Consider the following 25,434-nt stretch of genomic DNA (forward strand, 5'->3'; position numbering starts at 1 on the left):
AGTACGTCTAATACTCCAAAAATATTATGTAGTCTGCCGCTATTATCACCAACCAGTTGATCAAAAGTACGTCCAGCAGTCCAAAATTATTCGGCAGCCTGCCGCTATTATCACTAACCAGATGATCAAAAGTACGTCCAGTACTCCAAAATTATTCGACAGCTTGCCGCTATTATCACCCACTAGGTGATCAAAAGTACTTCCAGTACTCCAAAATTATACATGAGCATCACTCATGTCAATCATACATAAACATTCATGAGCATCACTCATGTCAATCAGCTTCAAAATCTTCATTTACATAGCTTCAGCTTCGAGTGCTCCAGCGTCGAAAGCTTCATTTACAAAGCTCCGACTTCAAAAGCTTCATTTACAAAAGCTCCAGCTTCAAAGCTTCAGTGCATGGTATACAAAGACTGCCTCCAAACAACCGCTACTTCGGCCCATACATAGATTGAATTTCAATTCTCCAACTAACAGACTCTATTGACTAAAGACTTGGGGACTACACTATGTACCACACACTAACTAGGCCTCATGAAAAATACTTGGAGGACTTAGCCCATTATTTATGTACTGAGGAGCGAACCCTTATTTTATAAAAGGGACTCCCTCACTTTCATTAGAGAGCACCCATTATTCATGTATGAGGAGCGAGCCCTTATTCTATAAAAGGGACTCCTTCACTTTCATTAAAGAGCACTCATTATTCATGTATTGAGGAGCGAACCCTTATTCTATAAATGAGACGCCCTCACCATCATTAGAGAGCATCGCCGCCTGCTGAGCAACCGCATCGCCGCGAGCATCAACTCTAGCCCATCATTTATGTATTGAGGAGCGAGCTCTTATTCTATAAAAGGGACTTACTCACCTTCAACGCGTCAAGCTGAGCCAACCAAGGCAACATAAGCCACAAGCCTAGCAACCTCGCAACATGTGCTACTTCTAGTTGAGCATCATTTCAAATTGAGCACCGCCTCATATCGAGTATCAGTTCTAGACGACATCTAGTTATTTCGGCCCACACATGGACTAAATTTCAAGTCTCTAGCCAAAAGACTCTCTTGACTGAAGACTTGAGGGACTACTGTTGGTACCACACATATTTGGCCCCAGACTTTGACACATTGGGCCTCAACATTTGGGCCCCATTACCTAGCCCATAATTACGTAAAATGAGGAGCCCCTTATTTTATAAAAGGGGACTCCTCCCCCCTCACAAAAGGGACTCTGTGAACCCAACAGAGGGCAATACCCTCACAAACACAACAACACTCTCTTCCTCAAGAGGACTCCCCTTGAGCTTGTAGTCCATAGATACAGTTACAGAGAAATACAATCAACATCAGTGTGGACGTAGCCCAAACATTAGGGTGAACCACGATACATCTTGTGTTCTTTACTTTCTTGCAGATTCACGGTCGGATTTATGTTGTTCCAAGACCCCTCTGATTTTGTGCATCAACAGCTGTAAAAAAATTATCAAAACCAGAGCTAAAATAACCGTTAAATTGTGATTTTTTGTTTATAACCGACGAAAACTTTTGTTCCTTTACCTAATCTCTTAGCATTAATTCGTTCATTGCATTCTTATAGTTTCGTAGAATGTATATCTCCGTTAAATTTGACTAAATTTTGAAGTGTGAAAATTAATTTGTGATAAATTTTTATTTATGTTTTTCGAGTATTGATTAGACAATATTTAGTTTGTGTGATGACATTTTCATTGTACAATTATCTTTTTGTTTCTTTATTGCATATTTTACATGGGTTATTATCTATTAAACCAAACAATTATTTATTTTCGACAAAAAAAAAACAATTATTTATTTAATTTTTGAAAACGTATTCTACTTAAATACATATTATTTATTTATTTATTAAACCAAACAATTATTATTTTATTTTTTAAAACCGTAACAAAATTTTAGGGGGGAATTAAATATTTTGGGAGGGAATTTAAAAGTTTGGGGGGAATTTTTCCGCCATTTTTGTTCTGTCGGTTATAACCGACAGGAATGAAAATTTTTTGTCGGTTTATATTTTAAAAAATGTTTCTGTCGGTTATAATCGACAAAAATGAAAATTTTCTTATAACCGACAGTAATGAAAATTTTCTTATACTCACATCCGGCCCCACTCCTCTCCTTCATTTTTCTGAAACCTAACTCTAACTCTCGACACTCTCCCTCTCTCTAAGCTCCGAGAAGGAACCCCCACCATTCCTCTCAATTTTGACCAAATCAACCCTAAAAAATCTGAACCTCGAACCATTGGGACATGGGGAATCAACCAGCAGCGTTGCATGTATCATCAATGCATCACCGTGTGCTCTGCCATTAACGCCGAGAGCTGAAGCTCTCTCGAACTCCATCTCAGGTATGAATTATTTTCCTCTCTTGGTTGTGTGGGTTCTAATCCATTTGTGATGAGTATTATGTCGAAAATCTCTGGGGTTTAATCTTTGTTTTGAATTTGTGCATGCATGTCATCACAGCGACGAATTATGGCGAATGTCGTTAAGTTCGAAGCTAGGTGGTAACTATCTTCTTGAGAACCCACTCATCGTCTTCGTTTCACTTCAAAGATCCGAGCTTTTCTACATGTCAGTGAAGTACAAATTTCTTCCATTACTCTCAATTCAATCGTCCTTTTTTCCCCTTATTTCTTCTTCCTCTACTTTGTTTTTGCTACTGCTTCTTCTTCTTCTTCCCCCTTTTAGTTCCCCCCTCTTGCTTCATTTCTTTTGATATTTTCTCTCTCTCTTGCTCTCTTCAAAATCCCACAACAGTCTTTGGAGTTAGAGGCTTTTGCTTTGTTGGGTTTTTTTACCAATAACTCAAATGGCCGAAAGGTATTCCCTTTTTATATCTTATCCCCCAATTTCTTTAGGGTTAATTTCGATTTTCTTATGCTATTTGCAGTGGTGCTTTTTGAGGTATAACTATTTGATTTTACAACAATGGCAGAGCATGGTGGAGAACTTGCAGCTGGCGCACCAGGAGCTCTCCATTATCATAGATCTCATCAACACTGTAAGTATTTCGATTTTCATTCGATTTCAGGGAGAGATTCAATTGAATGAGCAATGCTTGCTGTGATTGAGTGATTCTAATGGAATGTCAATGTGTGCAAGTAGAAACAAACGATGCTGTGATTGAGTGATTCTAATGGAATGTGAATGTCTGATCTTGCTGTGAATATGGAAAATGCAGTGAATGCAGGGGATATGGAAAATGCATAAAGTGGTTGTTTATATATAATTTTTAATTATTAATATATTTTCTATCAGTTTTATCTGACAATAATGCTTTTATTTATTCTTATTAATAAATTTTCTCTCGGTTATATCCGACAGAATTCGTGACGGTTTTAGATTTTCTGTCGGTTTTAGAGTATTTTTTGTCGGAAAATTCATTTCCTAAAGCAGGCAATTCTGTCGCTTATTATATCCACCATTGCATCCATTTTCTGTCGAATTTTACTTAAAATCCGACAGTAATATACGTTTTTTGTCGATTTTTAAACCGCCAGTTATAGATAATTGTGACTTCGTATCCCAACATGCTCCAATCCCATGCATGGGATTCTTCAAAACCATTATCGTACGTTTATGGGGAAAGTATAGTTTTCTTGTTTAATTTAAATAGCAGTCGACCATACTATTTTTCATATTGGGAGAGAAAAACTAAATATGGCATACGAGGGAAAAAAGAAAGAAAAAGAAATAAAAAATAGCACACAGATTTTGAAAGAAATAAAAAGAAATTGGATATTTCTGAGAATTATTAGAGTTTTCATTTTCATTAATTTTCCTTTTATTTTTTAATTCCACTATTTCAGCAATCACCTAGTAGTTGGGTTCTTAGAAATTGGATATTTATGAGAATTAATAGAGGTATTTTTATGGACTTTAGAATTGTATTTACAAAAGGCCAAAAGGCCAGATGACTCGTTTTAACCCTGTCACAAAAAACCGTCTCCAACCAAGAGCTAGAGGGCCATAAGGTCAAACATAATTTATTATTTAAAAACTACAACTTAAATGTTGTTTAAGTTTCATTTTGTTAAATATTTTTTATGTTGTATAATTTTTATGTTGGTTAATGTTATTTACTATTGTTTCATATTTTTTAATGTTGTTTCATGTTACTTAATTTAATTTAATGTTGTATGATGGTTTAGGAAGTTATAGGAAAAAAATAGAATTAAAAAAAATATGAAACAAATTTTGTGAAATAGAAGTTATAAGAAAAAAATAGAATTTAAAATAAAATGAAACTAATTTTGTGAAATAGAAGTTATAGGAAAAAATGAAATTTAAAAAAAATATATGAAACAAATTTTGTAAAATAAAAGTTATAGGAAAAAAATAGAATTAAAAAAATGAAAAATAGAAGTTATAGGAAAATTTTGTAAATAAAAAATAATAATAAAACTGTAAAAAAAAAATCAAAGCATTCCTATCAGTTATAACCGACAGCAATACCAGTTTTTCTGGCCAGCCCTCCAGCCCTTTGGCCCTTTTAGATTCACAGCTCTCTGACCTAGCCCTCGGTTGGAGACGATTTTTGGCCCTCTGACCCTCTGGACTTTTCGGTTTGAGATGGCCTAACTATTTTGAGCTCTACCCTAAAAATAGATGCCGTTATTTTAGTGCATTTTATTAAATTAATTAATACTAGCAAAAAACTTAAAGTTATAGATGATTCGCCAAAAGTATCTGGAATTGATTGAAAATTATGTAAAATCCCCAAACTACTCGGCCAAACCCAAAAAATGCACTCAGGGTCGTTATTAAATCCTTGCCATGCATCACAAACAACTTCTGACTTCATATCCCATCAAGCCTCTATCCTATACATAGGGATTCTTCAAAACCATTTTCCTACGTTTACGGGCAATGTATACCGTATAGTTTTCTTGTTTAATTTAAATAGCTGTCGACCCATACTATATTTTATAAGGAAAATTAAAAAAAAAATTGTTTAAAATTTTTGAATTTTAACGATAACGATAAAATAAATGATTAAGTGAATTGTATCATGATTGCTTTTTTAGTAAAAAAATATTATTTTTTTACAAACCCCGATTCTAGAATCAAGGCGTGCTGGCCGTCACGTGAGTGTGACGTAGCCATAAGTGCGACACGGAAGCAAGAGATATGAGGAATATGAGGGAATTTAAACCAATCCACTAGCAGTGATCCTACTAGCATAATAGAGTGATTTATAAGGTAAAACACACGAATTCAGAGCATAGATACTAGGTGCAGTCAAGTAGGATTATAATTAAAAGTACAACACCTGCAGGTGAGTCCTACATGCAGAACGTCTGTCAGAACGCCGAAGAGAACCTCGTAAGCCACCAACTGCTAACTAGAACCTGGAGGGGCGCAAAACAAAGTTGAGTGGGTCAGTAAAACCAAAGATTTTCCAAAACATTTCATTTAAAACATTTCTAACCCCTCACTGTAAAACCTGTATACTTTCCAAGAAAATAACATAGTAGCATAATATTTACTCAAATTTCTCGAAGCATCAATTTTATCAAAAACCAGTAATTATGCCAGCAATAATGTCAATGATTAAAAACATGGATGCATCAATATGACAGATGGTATAATGAAATAACCGGAGACCCTACAGTGGTCCTGTACGGCTAATTCTAGCTCAATATTCCCCCCAGCCGGAGTCACCACAGTGACCTATACGGCCCTACTCTGCACGTCACTCGGAACTACATAAAGTAGTCTGTACGATGGAAAGGTGTAAGAATATGCTCTAGTGCTTCTCTCATCAATCATCAGCGCACATAAACTAAGGTCCCCCACTAGTCGGAATCACCTCAACGATCTATACGACTAGCATGTCGGAACCCTCACATGGTCTGTACGACATTCACCTACTTGGATCCAAGGCGGGCGTGCGGTGCGGTGAATAATATAAGCACTAACACCAAGGGTGCATGTTATGAGCTTTCAATGCAAATCACATAAAATAAATCGTATGAATAACATAAAACTCACATGTGCGTCCACAACGCCAATTCATATATATATGCATCAATTATCAATTCAAATATCTTATCATATGTATGCATGGCATTTAAAAACGTATTTTCATATAAATTCATTTTCTGGGAAAAACAGTAGTATATAGGTAATACGAAAACAAAACTGCCCATTCACTGGTAAGTCGATGGGTCGTAACCCCCGTGACGTCCCTAGATGCGCTCGTCCTCGGGATAAGTGTCACCTATATGCGAAACAACTATAGAAACGTTAATTAACACACATAACCAATAATTCGAAATAACTTCTCATACGGTGCTCAATTTGGGTATGTGAATATACCACATCGACCTACTCGACGTCACAGACGTCGAGAAATTTTAAAATAATTTTTTGACGTGGCACGCGCCCCCACGTGCCAGGGCAGGCACGGGGACACGCGCCCCCCCCCACGCGCATCATCTTCCTTGGCTCGCCGGACTGGTTTTTCCGGCGGCCGGAATCTGGGCAAGTTTTTAAAACGCTAGTTCTCCTTCGTTTCTCAACCGTTTTCTTCGAATTTTATATCAAAATGAAGCCCCAAGCATGTAGTTTCACAATATACTACTTTAAGGCTCTAAAAACAACTAAATCTCACCGGAAAATTCTAAGAAAAACCGGCCAAAGTTGAACCTAGTGATCCGGACGTCCAAAACCTTCAAACGAAGCACTCCAAGCTTCCTTGGGACTTCACTAAGCTCACTATAAGCTTAGAATTCCCTGAAATGCAACATATCACGTTTGCATGAATAGTGACATAAAATGAGGGTTCGGGTTTCACGTGATTTTGAAGGTTTCATTACCTAAAATTAGCACCATTCAACTCAGGACGACGAAAGGATGAAGAACCATACCTTTTTAGCTTCGATCCGTGAAGTTTAGAGGGTTCTTGGGTGTGGCCGTACAATTCGAGAGGGAGAGAGTGAGAGAGAGCCGTGAGGGAGGAGAGAGAGAGAGAGAGAGACACGGGGTGAATGAAGGAACATGGAGTGTGTGTGTGTGTGTTGTGTGGTCCAACACAAATCCTCACCATCCATTTCTCTTCCTAGTTCCCTAACTACACAAACAATCCCACATAAGCAAATTCCAAAGTTGAAGAAATTTAAGTCTAAATAATGTCACACACATACCTTAATACCCGTCAAGGGTAATTCTGTTATTTCATGTTCCCGATATAAAATTTTAGGGACGAGCTGTGACATTTTTCGTTATAATAAACAGTATTGCTAATTTTTCATTAAAATTCCCTATTTTATGCTGAGGGTGAAAAATTAAATATGGCATGTGAGGAAAAAAATCTTGAAAAAGAAATAAAAAAACAGCATACAGATTTTGAAAGATATAAAAGAACGAGTAAGAAAGACCTAAACATAATAATAAGAATTGTTATTGGCACTTTACATATAACATTTTGTTTCAAAATTTCTTAAATTTTATTTTTAATAGTAGTGAAATTATTAAAATACTTCTAAGATACCATGTAAGCTTTGCATGTAGACCTTAATTTTCTTTTTACTTTTTTACTTTACTTTTATTAATTATGAATAATACATATTTTTACAAACATATGATCGTAAACGGAATTCAATTTAAAATTTTAACGGACACATTATACTTAAAATTGTGAAAAATTTAACTGTTAACTGATGGGACCAAGAGAGGGCCTTGTGCAGTGCGTGCCACTGCCCTGTCTTGTCTGTCTTATGGCCTTTCTGCAGACCAAGGACATCAATAATTTCTTTTCCATTATTTTAAATACTCTTTTCTCTCCTACTACCTCTCTCTATCTCATTACACTCATCCATCAATTCGAAGATGAATCATTTCTTTTCCATTATTTTAAATACACTCTTTTCTGTCCAACTACTTCTCTCCATCTCATTGCACTCATCCATAAATCGAGATATTTTTTAATATGAATAGAATACAATTTGACATATATCGTGTTATTATATAAATAATAAAATAAGTATATTAAAAAATATAATTTTTTACTGTTTATATAAAAACCTGTGTCCAATCACAATAATAAAAAATTTCTCCTTCAATTCCATCAAACGTCAACCAAACATCCCACCAACATCTCTCTCTCACCTCTCAAATTTTTCTATCAACTCCATCAAACGTCAACCTTAACATCTCTCTCTCACCTCTCAAACTCTCTTCCGTAGCTCTCTCTCAACCTTTCACTCTCGTCTTCTCGGCCAAACACCACAAAATACCACCGCCACATCAAAACTCCACCAGGACCCAGCAAACGCTCTCATAACTACCTGGGAGTCTCTGCAACTTATTGGTCTGTCACACTCGGAGGAAAACGAAAATTTCGTTCTTAATATTATCGAAATCCAAGCAACTGAATCGTCTCCGTAAGGTTTCGTTTCTCACTCTCAAACTCCCTCTCGAGTATTCTGTGAATATTCTTAGCAAGCATGCTTGTTTTTACTGAAGAACTTAATTTTCTCCGCATAAAATCCGACGTAAATTTTTTGCTCGAATAAACCCATTAACTAAACTCTACATAAGCAATACATTAATTATGTTCGACTTTACCCATTTAAAATTTTTCGGATGCCTAAAACGCCCTTATTGAATGTTTAATGTACACAATTAATTCTATGCAAATTGTAAAGGAAAATTAATGATTTTACAAAAATAATATTTTGCATATAAATGTAGGGATTTGTTGGTGTAAGACGACTTCCCACAACCCCTAGACTACAGAATTGAACTTGCATGTTCGAATATCCCTCGATCTAGAAAGTTCGAATTTGGCAGTGGCTTATAGGCCATTTTCCGAGCACCTTCGGCCAACCGTTGGTCCCCAAAGTGGTATAAACGTGTTGATACGTCTTGTGCATAAAATGGTTGAGAAATGACTGTTGTGTTAATTTGGAATATTCCAGCGGAAATTCTGTTCTCGAGCGGACTAAAGGAAATTAGGTTTATTACATTAATTATTATTAGTTTAATAATTAGTGTAGTAATTTTCTGTGTTGGAGAGGAGAGCCCGGAGAAGTACCGCGGGCAGAATAGTTAGGCAGTTATGATTTACATGGACTTGTGAGTCTTTTCATTTTTACCCGTGTATATATTTATATATATATATATATATATATATATATATATATATATATGTGTGTGTGATTTTTTTCTCGACAACCGTTTTTATATACTATGATAACATGCTATGTTTATTCTTATAAATGGACTTTTCATACACTTTATGTTTATAATATAATTTGTGAGCATGAACTTGTGGCGTAACATTCTTGCGTTTTATCTTCGCATTATTATATATTTGCACGGTGTCTCTTAATTATTTGCATTGTTGTGGGCCAATGAGTACCTTCACATGTAGTTCAAATGCACTATTACATTCGCTTTAGATCCAAAATTAGGTACCAGCTTGTCCTTTTGTGTGATGTTTTAGGCTCGTACGTGATACGACTAGCGCAACTCACGTGATGTAATACCAAAATATAAAACCTACACCCAACCTGTTTCATGAATATCTTTGCAATGGAATTGTGTCTATATAAATTAATGAACATTGATTTATTGTGATAATGAATTAAGATTTGATATTGAGATACCTTGTTGTAGGGTCTACATCTTTTGATTCACTTGTGTTGCAGATTACCTATTACATACTATTATTATAGTATTTTTAAGAGGTATGTACTTGTTTTACAGTGGGGTTACACATTTTCGAAAATGGTCTACAAAATTTTATTTTTCAATCCCACTCACATTTGTTTTTCTCATTTCCAGGATATTAGTGGCAAAGAGTTTTGTGACGACGATGATTGCTGGTAAAACCTGTTATGTGGGAGACTTCTCATCTCGGTATAAATGTTCTTATTATTATTTTAGAGAAATTTACTTATGCTCTGAACATCACTTATGTGAATAGGTCGATCACGCTCACATGCGCACTTTAGAATTAGTTGCCTTAAGTTTAAATTAATAGTACTTCCGACATCATCATCACTTAATGGCTTGGTCACCTTTAGGATGTCGGTCAGCACAGCTCGATTCGCGTGTCCAAATGGATATTACGGGTCGGGATGTGTGACCACAAATCTTGTTTTGCACTTGAAACTTTCTGTAGTTAAATAGAATATATACTTGTGGAGCGTAAAATGATATTTTTTGAGAGTTAATAACAGTTCAGATAACAATTATTCAAAACACAAACAAGTATAGTTATTATTCAATTCAAATTTATAACACGTGATTCTATAATTTGGTTATGTTTATGCATTTAATTATTTATTTTGAAGAAAAAAAATTACCGTTTACTCTATGTTTAATTTCATATAATTGAGGGGAATCAATGCCCTATTCTCACAGTCACAAAATTTGAAAGAAAAAAAAAATCTAATTCACTTGGAGAATAAAGATATCTTCCAATAAGTTGACCATGTCACACCATAAAGATACCTTGCAATAAATTATAATACATATTCTCAATATATCTACTATATTCTTGAGGTCGTTACTTCGGATGGGTGTGAAAGCAGTTGGTTAAACTCTAGGCTAGAGCTAGGCTAGAGCTCTTGACAAACGAGAATTAACTTTTGATTTTTAATTATGCTTTGACCCAAAAAAAAAAAAGGATGGTAACAAGTAAATTAACATTTTCAATATGTAAAAGGTTCGTGTTCAACCTAGACACTTTTGAGAGAAATATTGATTATATTATCAGCTTGAAAATTGAAAACTTTATGAAAAATATGATCAAATAATTGATATATTTAATACCAATTTGTGTGCCCAAAAATAAAAAGATTGAGCCGAGATATATGAGTTTTGATTATGGGTCGTCTAGGGATAGACCATGTTTCATTGACCTTAATTAAAAGAAATTTTCATCGAACATGTAATTAGTCATCAGTACACGCTACTCACTAGTTCTCGATATGCTAATATACTAAGGTGGGTGCATGCTCATGGCCCAAGAAAGAAGAACGGAAGTGAGACGGCCTTCATCTGCAACCATTATTATTACTTTATTTTTTTTTCGAGTCTTTGATTTTTTCCTATAAAGCAATTGAGCAAGCAAATTTAAAAAATACTATGGAGTTAGGTATGTTACTAGATAGGAAGAGATGACAAAAAGTTGAATTGAATGGACATATCTATTGGGGGTTTATATACTATGCAACTTTCATGTGCCATAGAAAAAGAAGGGCTAATTTCTGGGTTGGTGACAACTGACAAGGTTGAGCTCTTTTTCTCTTTCCAACCTCAAACGCATGGTTGTGAATAAAGAAATAGATATAGAAAACAACAAAATAATACGTATTGAGAAGTCCTAGTTGGAAGATCAGTAATGTGATTTTGCTGCATGTATGCACGTACTACATTGATATACCCCACCAAATCTTAGCTCCTTCTTGTATATGTTACATAGACACCATCAATTTTGTTGTATCTTTTAATGAGGGTCATTACACCCCATTAGTCTCACCCACCAACCTTACCTCTTCTACTCTAATTGCAAAACTTACAAAGTATTTTTTTGTTTAACCATGATATCCTCTCCACTCATGCCAAATTATGCGATCACCAATCACATTTTAATGGATATTTATAGGTCATTACAAGGTTAATTTGGAAAGTTAAAGTCAAGTAACTTGAGAGATGAAAACCCTAAAACCTCTCGCTTCTAACACTATATAATAATACTATTATATTTCCAATTCTAAATCTTCCCATTAGACCAACATCTTTTACTAATTCTCTTTCGCAGCATACATGCATGTGCTGTATTGATATGCCCTATTAATTCTTGGCCCCTCATCGTATATGTTACATAGACACCATCAAATTTGTGGTATCTTTTAATGAGGGTCATTACACCCCATTACTCTCACCCACCAACCTCATCTTTTCTGCTCTAATTGCAAAACCTACCAAGTTTTCTTTTTTGTTTTACCAAGATATCCTCACCACTCATGCCAAATTAAGCGATCATCCAACAAATTTTAGCGAATATTCACAGGTCATTACAAGGTTAATTTGAGAAGTGAGAGTCAGATAACTTGAGGGATAAACCTTAAAACCTCTCGCTTCTCTAACACTGTATAATAACACTACCATTTCCCAATTCTAAATCATCTCATACTTTCTTGAGACCTTCATCTTTTCCTAATTAATTATGCAATTTTCATGTCTCACTCTCTCTACTCAATTCCTCCCAATTTTTGTCCCTGCAAGAATATATACTTCCTTCTGAAACAGAAGAGACTTTAGCATCATTTTTTAATATGGAAAGGTATTGTAGGGACGAGTCGGGAGGAAGGTGGGAGGAATTGAGAAGAAAGAGAGTCGGTAGCCTCTTGTGCTTCAAAAGGATGTATATCCTTGCAAGAATGAGAAAGGTGGTAGCCTCTTGACAGTCGGTACCCTCGTGCTTTAGAAGAAAGTGTATCCTACCAGGGACGATAGTCGGGAGGAATTGAGAGTAGAAAAAGTGAGGCGTGAAGATTGCATAGAATTAGTAAAAGATGATGGTCTCAAGAAAGTATGAGATGATTTAGAATTGGGAAATGGTAGTGTCAGAGAAGCAAGAGGTTTTAAGGTTTTCATCTCTCAAATTACCTGACTCTCACTTCTCAAATTAACCTTGTAATGACCTGTGAATATTTGCTAAAATTTGTTGGATGATCGCTTAATTTGGCATGAGTGGTGAGGATATCTTGGAAAAACAAAAAAGAAAAATTGGTAGGTTTTGCAATTAGAGCAGAAGAGATGAGGTTGGTGGGTGAGAGTAATGGGGTGTAATGACCCTCATTAAAAAATACCACAAAGCTGATGGTGTCTATGTAACATATATGACGAGGGGCCAAGAATTTAGTAGGGCATATCAATGCAGCACACGCATGTATGCTGCGAAATCACGTTATTGATCTTCCAACCATAAACAAGCCCTTCACTTTTTGTAGCACATGAAAGTTGCATAGCATACAAACACCCAATATACATGCCTATTCAATTCAACTTCATGTCATCTCATGTCATCTCTCTTCCTCTCTGGCAACCTAGCTCCATACTATTTTTTTAGTTTGCTCGTTCAATTGCTTTCTACTAAGAAATCAAACGTTCGATCAACAAAGAAAGTAATAGTAATGGTTTGCAAATGAAAACCATTTCATATCCGTTCATCTTCTTTCCTGTGCCTAGAGCTTACACCCAACTCAGTATATCAGCATATCGATGACTAGTGATGACTAATTACATGTTCGATGGAAATTTCTTTTAATTAAGACAAAAGAAACAAGGTCTATCCCTAGACCACCTATAACCGAGTTGCAAAGTAAATCAAAGCTCTTATTAGGCTCAATTTTTTTTATTGTTGGGAACACAGATGGTCTTCAAAATATGTTAATTACTTGATCATATTTTCCCTACATTTTTTTAGTTTTCATGCTGATAATATAATAAGCGTATCTCATAAAAGTGTCTAGGTTGAACACGAACCTATTACACATTAGAAATGCTAATTTACTTAAGTTAATTCTCGTTTGTCGAGAGCCTAGCCTAGGGTTAAACCAACTAGTTTCACACCAGGTAACAACATACTGAGTAACGACCTCAACAATTTGGAAGATATTTTGAGAATATGTATTCTAATTTATTCGAAGTATCTTTATGGTGTAAGACCGTCAACTCATTGTAAGGTATCTTTATGCTCCTGGTAAATTAGTTTTCTTTTCCAAATTTTGCAGCTATGTCCAGAGAAGGAGAAGAGGATATTGATTCCCCTTGATTATAGGAAATTAAACGAAGAGTAAATAGTAAGTTTTTTTCTTCTCCAAAATAAATAATTAAATGCATAAACATAACCAAAATTATAGAATCATGTGTTATAATTTGAATTGAATAAAAACTGTTATTAACACTCCAAAAATCTTATTTTACATTTCTCACAATAGTTTTCTTTCAAATTATAAAAAATTTGGAGTCCAAAATGAGATTTGTAAAGTGCCAGTAATAATTCCTATTATTATTTATAGCTCTTTTTACTATTTCTTTCAAAATCTGTATGCTATTTTTTTCATTTATTTATCATTATTTTCCCCCTCTCATATGCTATATTTAGTTTTTCTCTCCCAAGATGAAATATAGTATCGTTGACTGCTATTTAAATTAAACAAGAAAACTATACTTTCCACATAAACGTGGGAAAATGGTTTTGAAGAATCCCATGCATAGGATAGGAGCATGATGGGATATGAAGTCAATTTCTTTATGATGCATGGCTAGGATTTAATAACCATCTTGCGAGGATTTTTAGGGTTTGGCCGAGTTGTTCGGGGATTTTATATATATTGTTTTTTCTAGCGGGTTTGGGGATTTTAATTGATTTAATCAAAATATGTAACTAAACGCTAGTTGAAATCTGCGAGGGTGTTTTTGTAATTTTAATTTATTCTGCACATATATTAATGAAACTTTTAGTGTATTTGAAGATATAGGTCGATATACCAATGTCATAATATAATTAGTTAGAAATATATTTTTTTTCAAATTTCTAATCAATTATGTTATTACACTTGGTATACCGAGTTATATACCGAACTTCCCGACACATTGAAACATCTCTTCATATGTTACAGGTCATGTAATGGGGGGAGTTTTGTGTAGTTTTTTTAAATCTAGAGGGTTTTGTGAAAACACTAGAATTCTCAAGAGGTGTATTTGAAATTAAGCACCATTAAATTAACTCATTAATCAAAGTGTTAATGTAACATCCCACATCGCCCAGGGGAGTGATCCTTAAATGTATATTCCTATCCTTACCTAGCACGAGGCATTTTGGGAGCTCACTGGCTTCGGGTTCCGTAGGAACTCCGAAGTTAAGCGAGTAGGAGGCCAGAGCACTCCCAGGATGGGTGACCCACTGGGAAGTTGCTCGTGAGTTCCCAAAAACAAAAACTGTGAGGGAATGGTAAGCCCAAAGCGGACAATATCGTGCTACGGTGGTGGAGCGGGCCCGGGAAGTGATCCGTCCCAGGCTGGGATGTGACATTTGGTATCAGAGCCTAACCCTGACCGTGGTGTGCCGACGAGGACGTCGGGCCCCTAAGGGGGGTGGATTGTAACATCCCACATCGCCCAGGGGAGTGATCCTTAAATGTATATTCCTATCCCTAACTAGCACGAGACCTTTTAGGAGCTCACTGGCTTCGGGTTCCGTAGGAACTCCGAAGTTAAGTGAGTAGGAGGCCAGAGCACTCCCAGGATGGGCGAGCAAGTAGGAGGCCAGAGCACTCCCAGGATGGGTGACCCACTGGGAAGTTGCTCGTGAGTTCCCAAAAACAAAAACCGTGAGGGAATGGTAAGCCCAAAACGGACAATATCGTGCTACGGTGGTGGAGCGGGCCCGGGAAGTGATCCGTCCCGGGCTGGGATGTGACAGTTAAAATGCACCTATCTGAAACGATGATATCATTGGGTCGATATTCTCCATTTTTTCAGCTTCCATCAGCTTTGCATGTAGTTAAATATAAAAGTAAAATATATAATGTATAAAATGAAGTCATGGACTTAAAAGTGGCAGTATTTAAGACGTGCAAATTTTGGAGGCACTTAAATTAGACATGCAAATTTTCCAGTAAGTATTTCTACCTGTTAGCCGGGTGACCCTGGTTCGATTCCTGACAACAGCAATAAGTTTTATTTTTTATTTTTCCAGATACAGCCGACGATATGTCGTTAATATGATTTGTATTGTGTCTTCATTGCAACAAAACTTGTGATGAACCCAAGCTACATGGACAAAAACAGTGACATTTTGCATAAATTGCATATACGTGACCGAATTTAAAAATCTAGCTTGTTTACATACTTGCATGACCACATGGACAAAAACAGTAATGTTATCCATAAACTTTATAAAGTTGATTGCAAAAGGAATGCAAGGGTATAATGTATTTTGGATATCAATGGACTGCGAGGAAGAGTGGGTTGTGGTATTAAGTTTTAGGTTGAGGAAGTTTTGCACCAGTATACCTTTGCGGTCACGGTGGCCACATTCTTTCTTCTCATTTTCTAAAATTCATACTCATGAGTGGCTATCATTATCCCTTCAATCTACGCAGTTATTTTCTTAAATTTTGTTGTGTACGCCTGTTTTTCTTATCTAACGGTAGGACCATCATTATCCCTCCAATCTTCGCAGTTATTTTCGTACATTTTGTTGTGTACGCCTGTTTTTCTTATCTAACTGTAGGACCATTGGAGGATGGGGAGGGGAGTGGTTAGAGGGGTCAACAAGTCAACCGTAGCCATGGTCGTGGTCAACAAGGGCGGAGTAAGGGTGCGGCGGCCGTGGCTGTCGTCAACAAGCGCTTGGCGGCGGTGGTTAAGAAGTGAGAGCTGTTGCTGAAACGGTGGGTGAACCGAAAATCAGATTCACCACAACAACAATGTGATTCCATGTCTTTCAATGCTTCTTTTATTGTCTAGTCTATTTTACAAATTCCAGCTGTTGCAACCATCACGTCCCCATAAATTACCTTCGTATCATAGTTTCATTTGTGATTTTTGATATAATTATGGTGGCGATCATTCATCGATATAGGTTAAATATATCAAAAATCACAAATGAAACTATGGTACGAAGGTAATCTATGGGGACGTGATGGCTGCAACAACTGGAATTAGTAAAATAGACAGGACTATAAAGAAGCATTGAAAGACATGGAAGCATACTGTTGTTGTGGTGAATCTGTTTTCCGGTTAACCCAAGCAACAGCTCCCGCTTCTTAACCACCGCCGCCGAAAGCTTGTTGACGACGACCACGGCCGCCACACCTTTGCCGCGCCCTTGTTGACCCCGCTGACAATTCCCCTCCCCTCCTCAAGTGGTCCTACGGTTAGGAGTTGGTATCCCACTTCGTTCGTCTTATGAGTTGATGGCTAAGCATGTTGGAGGAAGGGAATCTCTTGGTTATACAAAGGTTGATCAGAAGAACCATCTTTTGTCTAAAAGGCAAAGAAAAATGGCGTATGGTGAAGCAGGAAGCTTGTTGAGATATTTTCAAAGTAAAGACAGTTGAAAATCCTTCATTTTTATGCCGTACAATTGGATAATGAAGAGCAAATAACCAATTTATTTTGGACATTCTTCAGTCTGCATTACCAGAGCTTAATTGAAATTTTTGCTTCTAATGTAAAGTACAAGAGGTTGTAGGAAAAGTTATTGAGTTAGATACTAACTGATTGTAATTTTTTTTTTTTTAAGTATCAAAAATTTGGTGTACCTGATAGATTCTCGGCATAATGAAAAATTTGTCAACAATGTTGTCTTGGTTAGTTTGATGTTGTCTTGGTTTTTGTGCTTATGAGCTAGGAGATTAGTTATTACTATAATGGTAAATTTATCTGTATTTTCGTACTTTTAGGCGTATCGAAAACTGCGACACAATGAGACTCATAATCCACAGGGTTGCTGAACCTAGCATGGAGATTTCCAGGTGCAAGTTATGCTCAATGGGTGAAACGATGTTTCATGATCTAATCAGACAATTCTTGGGCTTCGCATAAAACATGGAAAGAACTTCGCTGCCAAAGAATTTAGCAGCAGGTTCTGCTTACACCCAATTCTAGCTGGACACATATTCAAGTTTTATTAACAAAATCAAAATTTAGACACGTGTTCAATCGAAATTAGGTGTAAGCAGGACTTGCTGCTGAATTTACAGTAGCCAAGTCCAGTTCATAAAACATTGTCCCAGTAGCCGTGTTTTTCTTGCTGTGTTTAATATGCCTTTGTTATGAAAGTGGACTATACGAAACAGGATTATCATTATATTGGCGTCTTGCTACAATAATATGAAGTTATCGAATCAAGACTCCACATAACGTTAAATCTATTTTATACAATTTGATCTTAATGTAGTTATGTTCCTTTTATGAATGATTCGATGTAGTGATTGTATATATATATATTAAGTGCATATAAGTATGAGAAGTAAACAATTTTCGGAAAAATAAAAATAAAAAAGCAAATCCTTCCAACTAAAAAAGGGAAACAAAACAAAATTTAATTAAACTAACCTATCAAAGATTGGGTACAAGCCATAAAGGTGCAGTATGAAACGAAGAACGACCCTTGAGGCAACTAAAATGCCTATTACTTTTATTTGTGAAGGAAAATACTTCAAAGTCACATTCGGTTGATTCATACAAGGGTAACCAAAGGCAAAATAAATAATGTTTCTTTCAACATTCTGACCATGGGGTACGATATAACGGCGGAATGGTGGTTGCTCACAAATAATACCCGATCACCAAGTTCAACAACCTCCGTCCATTGTGGACCACCATCAATATCACACTCCAGTTTGAACACTCAAAATCCTTTAGTCTTCAGTGTAGTGAAAGGTCTTTCCAAGCATGATCTTATGCCAAGGATCGGATATTAAACACGTTTCTTGTTTAGGCTTGTATGCATAGTCTACCTTATGAAAAATCATAAACAACTCCATAGATGCAGTATCTTTTGCTAGGTGAACGAAATCATGGCCATTGTAATGCTCTACTCTTGATCCATTATAATCAATTTTAACGAAAGGAAGTGGAAAAAAGGAAGGACGTGTGTTGGGATCAAGGGTTACCAACTTAACGACCCTGCAACTAAGAGGACCGCCAATGCCTTTGGCGTCTTCGAACATCTCAAATACCATTAAAAACTTGGCTCTAAGGACGTTGTAGCATATAACTTACCACCCAGTATAACTTTTTTTTTTTTTTTTTGAAAAGATGCGGTAGTAGATTCAATTTCCTCAAAAAAGGTGCGGTACAAGAATTACATCCAAAAAACCAATTATGGCTTTACATTTTCCTCCACAAGTAAGTCGATGACAATACTTGGGGGAGTAACATCCCAAATACAATCTTGTTGCACCGAGAGACCAACCCCGTGCAAGGCGATGAGCAACCGAGTTTGCTTGGCGACGAGTGAACCACCCAGTATAACTATACCATTAACAAAGGGTACGTCCTCATCAATCGAGCTCCATGATTGATCCCTTGGCCTACAATAAGTCAGATGACCCTGTTTGCAAAGACAAACCACAAAACATGGCTCCTGGCTGATTGTTTTTGGTTCAGAAGAGGCAATAATTTTAGAAACGGAGAAGTCAGGACCATTGATGCAGTGGCATGGAAGGGTGGACTGCGACGAGGGGAGCATCACTCGATCACAAGATATTGGATTGAAGAAGTAGAATTCTATTTTAAAACTAGGGTTCTGACAATTTTTTAGGTAGAATGACCAGGGTTTCATAAAACCCTCTGGACGCCTCAACGCACTGTCGACCATGATCAACCATCCCTCTATTGAGCCAACACAATCCATCCTATTCATTGTACAATAAAAAATTGTATTTGGCCATGATCGTAGAAATTTATGATCTGGAAAGGATATACACACCCTTTGCGCTGTCACTACAACCCCAATGATCTGGATTTATTAGTGATACAGTTTGATACCCATTGACAATGATTAAAAATCCTTATGAAGACGCACAAATTCGTTGATGTCTTCCCAAATTTATTTGGGTTTTGAGAACCTTGTCATCCACGGGACCAAATGTTGTTCAATTTGAAGGCATATTCTATATATCTTGTTGATGGTTATGGTAAAGACTAAATCCTATTCTTTTGATGTTACTACTGATCAATCCATCTCTGATATGAAAGTGGTTGTACATGAATTTGGAGGGCGGAATGTCTATCTGTCAAAATCATGCAGTATAACTATATAAATGGATCTAGGACATGTTAAGTTGGCTCTGATACCAAATGTTGGAACAAATCCTATTTTAACATTAACCCCAGACCATAAGCAGACATAAGGGTCGAAGACAAACCTGTCGAAGCAGCCATAGCAGTACCATATCAGTAGTTTCAGGAGAACGCATTTGTGCAGCATAACTATTGAAGCCATCGTGGTTGTAAAGAACTCCTTCTACTGACTTAGAGACCTTTATATTCTAATGGTGATAGACCCCTTAAATGTAGAACAGTTTCCCTGTGAGCATGGAATTCATTTTATATAGATGCAATGGTAGCCAAGTTCCATCTATCGTGGAGGGTTGGTAGTTCACCCGTTGCACCCAATCCAACTGTGTATGGAGCAGTTGTGATTGGTGTTTATTTTCAAATGCACATTGGAAGTGTATTCCTCAGTTATAAGATGTAGCTTTACACGTATTCAAACTCTATTTGATTTGTATTACCAACCTATTACTTCTCCTTTATCCTAACTAGTTGAGTCCACATAGGATTCTTACATGATCTCCCACATGGACGTTAACTAGTTATGGTATGAAGCAACATGTCCATGACAAATCATTCCTTAGTGATCACCTTGAGTTTCTTACGCAACCAACATCTTATACACATCTACAAGTAATCGTTTGAGACGAACTCCAGAAAACAATGCATGTAATGATACTACATGCACCATGCAATCACAATTCTCAAAATCATACCGTATGATGCAATTGATATATATTTCATACACATTCCAAGCAAGTAATTTACAACTTATATCACATTTATTTCCTCCCACACATTTACCCAGTGTACCTTCATAGATTGAACTTCCAAGTTTTCATCTTCAACCATTGGACATTGACCTTTCAAGCTCCCTACATAACAGACTTAACCAATATGCTCTTTGGAACACTGATTAGTCATTTAATTACACATCACAAATTCTGAATTAACATAAACATTGTCAAATACAAGCTTGAAAGAAAATAAACTAAAATCTTGTAGTGACACAAGACAGTGTGAAAACAAGCATTGGTTTCCTCTACTCCCACATTTCAACAAACCAACAGGTTCCACTTTAGGAATAAATTTCTCTGAGACACAATCAAAACAAGCATTTGTTTGGCCAAAACTTTACTGGTCAAGGCATCACCTAATCCTTCCTTAGGAATAAATCCCACTCCAATACGCATGACAATTGTGCCCTAAAACTTCCATTTTGTCAGAACAAACAAAAGAGAAAAGCAGCATCCAGCACCATGGATTCTATTTCTACATAATGGTTCACGGTCAAAACTTTACCACCTAATAAGAAATACAACTAGCTCACCCCAGTGGTAAATGGACAAAGCTTTGAAGAGGACCCTGACATAGGTATACTTTCACGAGTCTGTAAAAGGTTCCCTCTCCCAAATTGGTTTTGACAATATACGGTTCGCAAGAGCCTACCATTCAAAATCTAATTACAGACACAATGCAAAGAAAATAACATGAAACACGAGAACTTTTCTAGTCATCTCAACATAAATAACATTAATTACTCAAAACCAAAAACATCATGTACACCCATGTTTGTGACATATTCCTTTAAAATTCCTAAAATCAGTGGTTTTGTCAAAGGTTAACGGTTTTGTCAAAGTATCAGCTAACATCAGTTTCGTATCAACGTGCTCAATCAACACCGACCCTTTTCTCACTTCTTCTTTCACAGACAAATCTTTCATGTCCATCATTCATGCATGTTTATGTTACACATTTGGGCAAGAAACATAAACAACCACCATTTGATATAACCTTGTTGTATAACAGTCATGTAAGAGATTACTAAAACAACCAAGACTTCAAGTCTTTGGACAAGAAACAATCAACTTAATTCTCTTAAAAAAATAAATACACTTGAAACATCTCAGACCATTCATATATTTCTCATTTTAAACTCAATTCAAGTCCAGTTACCTAAATATAAACAGAACATTATTTTCGAGGAAATTCCACTTAACCTCATCCTTTTTTTGGTTAATAGACATACATACACACACACACATACATATATCATTTTGTCGTCATAAACCATGAATTTTCATCCGCACGTTTTCATTTACTTTTGGATTAGATGCCAATTAACTCACACGTAAAATGCACCTCATCTAAGACTTTGACAAATTCATGCATCTATATCCAAAAACCTCAGCATTCACTCAAATTTATCAAAAGTTTTAAACTAGAATTTGCAAATAACCCATAATATTTATACAACAACTTAACAAATCACAAATCAGTGAAATTGAAGAGAACCCAGTTGACTACATGATTCGTTCATACACACACATATATGCTTGTTCATACGCTTATAGATGCAAAAACATGTTGACTGAAGGAGAAAATTAAAGATACAATTTTAGATGGCCTAGACACCAATTAGCTTCCTCTCTCCCTGAATGGTTTCGGCACAAGCATGCAATGTAACCTCTTCTACCATCCTATATGCTGCCAAACAGAGAACAGCAACCAGACCAAAATTTCCATAAAATCTCACTTTGGTGAAGATTTAATAAACATTTGTCCAATGATGAAAGTAACATGATTATTTGTTCTAGATGTTACAGCCTTAGTTATTTTCCGTTGACATCATTCATGAATAAGATTGATCAAGAAAAGCATTAATGTGAACAACTATAATTGCAAACAATTATAATCACATGAAAGAAACAAGGACCATTGACATCTTACAATGGTTCCCTCTGCTGTGACACCACCACTCATCAATGTATTCAGAGTCTACAAGCCTAGAGGAAGTTATAATTTTGCTATGGACCCCTAACTATGGTGTTAAGGTAAACTCTTATACAGCTGTAAGAGAAAATATCGCTCACAGTAACTTTACTTTTGCGAAAGTTGATTGCCCAGACTTATATAACTTGGATTCAAACTAAATGATAAACACTATTTTGTAACAACAAAAGCAAGAAATCAAAGACGAGGTAAATCAGAGTCACCAAAGGTCAAGTTCAAAATTACTCAAATCCAATAACTGGAAAATCTCAAACAATACTATGGCACATACAATGTTTCTTCACCACCCGATTTGATTTAAGGATCAGTGGTATATCAAAAGGCAAAGCTCCTCCATGTGTTTTACAAGGTATTCAGCTTGTCTTTTGTTAAACCATATGGGTGGTTCTTTTAAGTTTGATTGTGTACCTTATAACATAATTAACAAGCTTGGATTGATTGGGATAGCAATATTCCACAACTTTAACAGAATAAAGGTCATATCAGCGACCCATTACAATCCTTGATTAAGTACTAGGCATTGGGCAACCGATGATTGAAGACACACGTGAAAAGTGAAAACCCATCACTTATAAAACGTAATGCTTTATTTCACAGTAAGATCAACAAAACAGGTAAAAAGAAATTATGCATAATTTCTGATTCTTTCCAGGAATGACATTCAAAACCGAAAGCAACCTGACTACTTTGTAAGGGTTTTGTCGGGCACCGATCACATATAGAAATAACATGGATGGTTCTTACTCCCATAGATGAATCAGTTACAACTGCAAACCGATATCAATGTAGTGCGGAAGCGTCAAATATGAAACCAATAAGCAACAACGGCAAAATATGATAAGACAAATAATCCAAATGACACAAGGATTTATACTGGTTTGGCGTAAGCCTACGTCCAGTTCCGAGACGGCGAGGAAATTCCACTAATATCAAAAGGAGATTACAAATAGAGTTTTAACTCTCAAACCCAAATCCCACATACACCCAATAGCTCTCACTCTCACAAAAAAACAAATGGAGAAAATGGAAACATATACCAATTCCTTCTCTCCCAACAGCCACAAAATGTAGCACAATTATCTTTGGTTGAGTGATCACTAACAAAAGGGATTACAAACAAAAGGGGAGGGCAGCAGCTCTTCTTCAAATGGGAGAGCCGAATGCTCTCTCCTCTGCTCACCTTCTTTTCTGCTGCTTCCCTCCCTAAAACCAAAAGACATAACAAATGTCTTAATATATTATTGGATACTGCCAAGGCTCTGCCTTCTTTTTCAAAATGGTAGGCCCGGAGCTCTTTTTCAAATCTCTTTCGGCTGATTGTCTGCTACTCAAAACCAGGTACCAACAGGTAACACTCCCTTTTTTCTTCACCATCATCATCCTGCCTTAATCACTAAATCCACTCACATGGCAATCGAAAGAGCCGAATAAAAACAACCTTTACTTTTTTTTTTCCCAACAAACATATCATTATGTCTATACTTTTGCTTTTTGTATTTTATTAGCCGAAAGGTATTTTGGCTTGTTGTCCACTTGGTCACAGATCCAACAATCAAGTATTTCTATTTTCCTTTAAATTACTCGCACACAATTTTTTGAGCAATTGATAACTTGATAACAAGAAAACTAAGGGGTTTTGGATCATATTAAACCAAAATAGTGATAGGTTGATTCCATCAAAATTCATATGCCAATCAAATTAAATGACTCACAAATATATCAAAATCTGTGACTCACTAATTAACACTATTAGTGACAATAATAACAAATCAAATAAAGTATCACCCACATATTTGGTATTAGTTTGTAAACTCAAATACCAACAGTCTGGAGACCGAGAACGGGGAATGGAGCGAATGCGAGAACGGGTGTGGCATGATCTGGTGCGCTCAGATGTACACGACCTCTACACCGATCAAGAAGAGCCTTTGTCTTTCCTTTTCCTGTCATGAATAAAATTTTTGGCTGTCGAAGACATGAAAAACTTGAAACAACCATTAGTGATTGTTAAATGCATGTTTATATCACACCTTTGGGCAAGAGATATAAACTGCCATTGACCTTCATTGTATAGCCATCATTCAAGGATCTTATCATGAAATTATTACAAGTCTTTGGACAAGAATATGGCGTGGTCTATTTGATGCCATACACTGATTAAAACTACCAAAAATTTATACATCCCCTTCTTTGGAAAAGAATGTGAACATTTCATGAGTTTTAACCACAAATATTCTTCCTTTACTGTAATCAAACAATGCTCTTAATTGTTCTTAACATTTACTGCAAACCAAACTGTTAGTATAGGAGCAGAAAAGATAAAACTCAAAGTGATATAGTTGTCAACAAATGAGAACCCAGCAATAACTAAAGTAATTTAGTACCATGTCAAATAAAACCATAAGAGCAACTCCTATCCTACCCTACCCAGTTGCCAAGGGAATCTACGGACCGAGATTGGGCTGCGTTGCTTAGAAAGCATTAAAATTTAGTTGTGGAGAGATTGGAGTCGCTAAAATAATTTATCCTTGTTTGCAAGTCATAGCGTTTGACTGCAAAGGATATACACACCCTTTGCGCTGTCACTACAACCCCAATGATCTTGATTTATTAGTGATACAATTCAATACCCATTGACAATGATTAAAAATCCTTATGAAGACCCACAAATTCGTTGATAGCTTCCCAAATTTATTTGGGTTTTGAGAACCTTGTCATCCACGAGACCAAATGTTGTTCAATTTGAAGGCAGATTAAATATATCTTGTTGATGGTTATGGTAAATCCTA

General features: G+C 36.1%; 1 long non-coding RNA gene and 1 pseudogene across 1 annotated transcript; one reads left to right on the forward strand and one right to left on the reverse strand.

Moving 5' to 3' along the window:
• LOC126632511 (uncharacterized) overlaps positions 1-21,582 on the reverse strand; it is a 56,005-nt pseudogene extending 34,423 nt beyond the window's left edge.
• On the forward strand, positions 8,129-10,311 carry LOC126633439 (uncharacterized). Its single transcript, XR_007627055.1, has 3 exons — positions 8,129-8,429; positions 9,662-9,732; positions 9,830-10,311. It is a non-coding gene; the product is annotated as an uncharacterized LOC126633439 (long non-coding RNA).
• Positions 21,583-25,434: the final 3,852 nt, after the last annotated feature.

This window comes from Malus sylvestris, chromosome 8 (genome assembly GCF_916048215.2).
Source record: "Malus sylvestris chromosome 8, drMalSylv7.2, whole genome shotgun sequence".
Taxonomy (NCBI): Eukaryota; Viridiplantae; Streptophyta; class Magnoliopsida; order Rosales; family Rosaceae; genus Malus; species Malus sylvestris.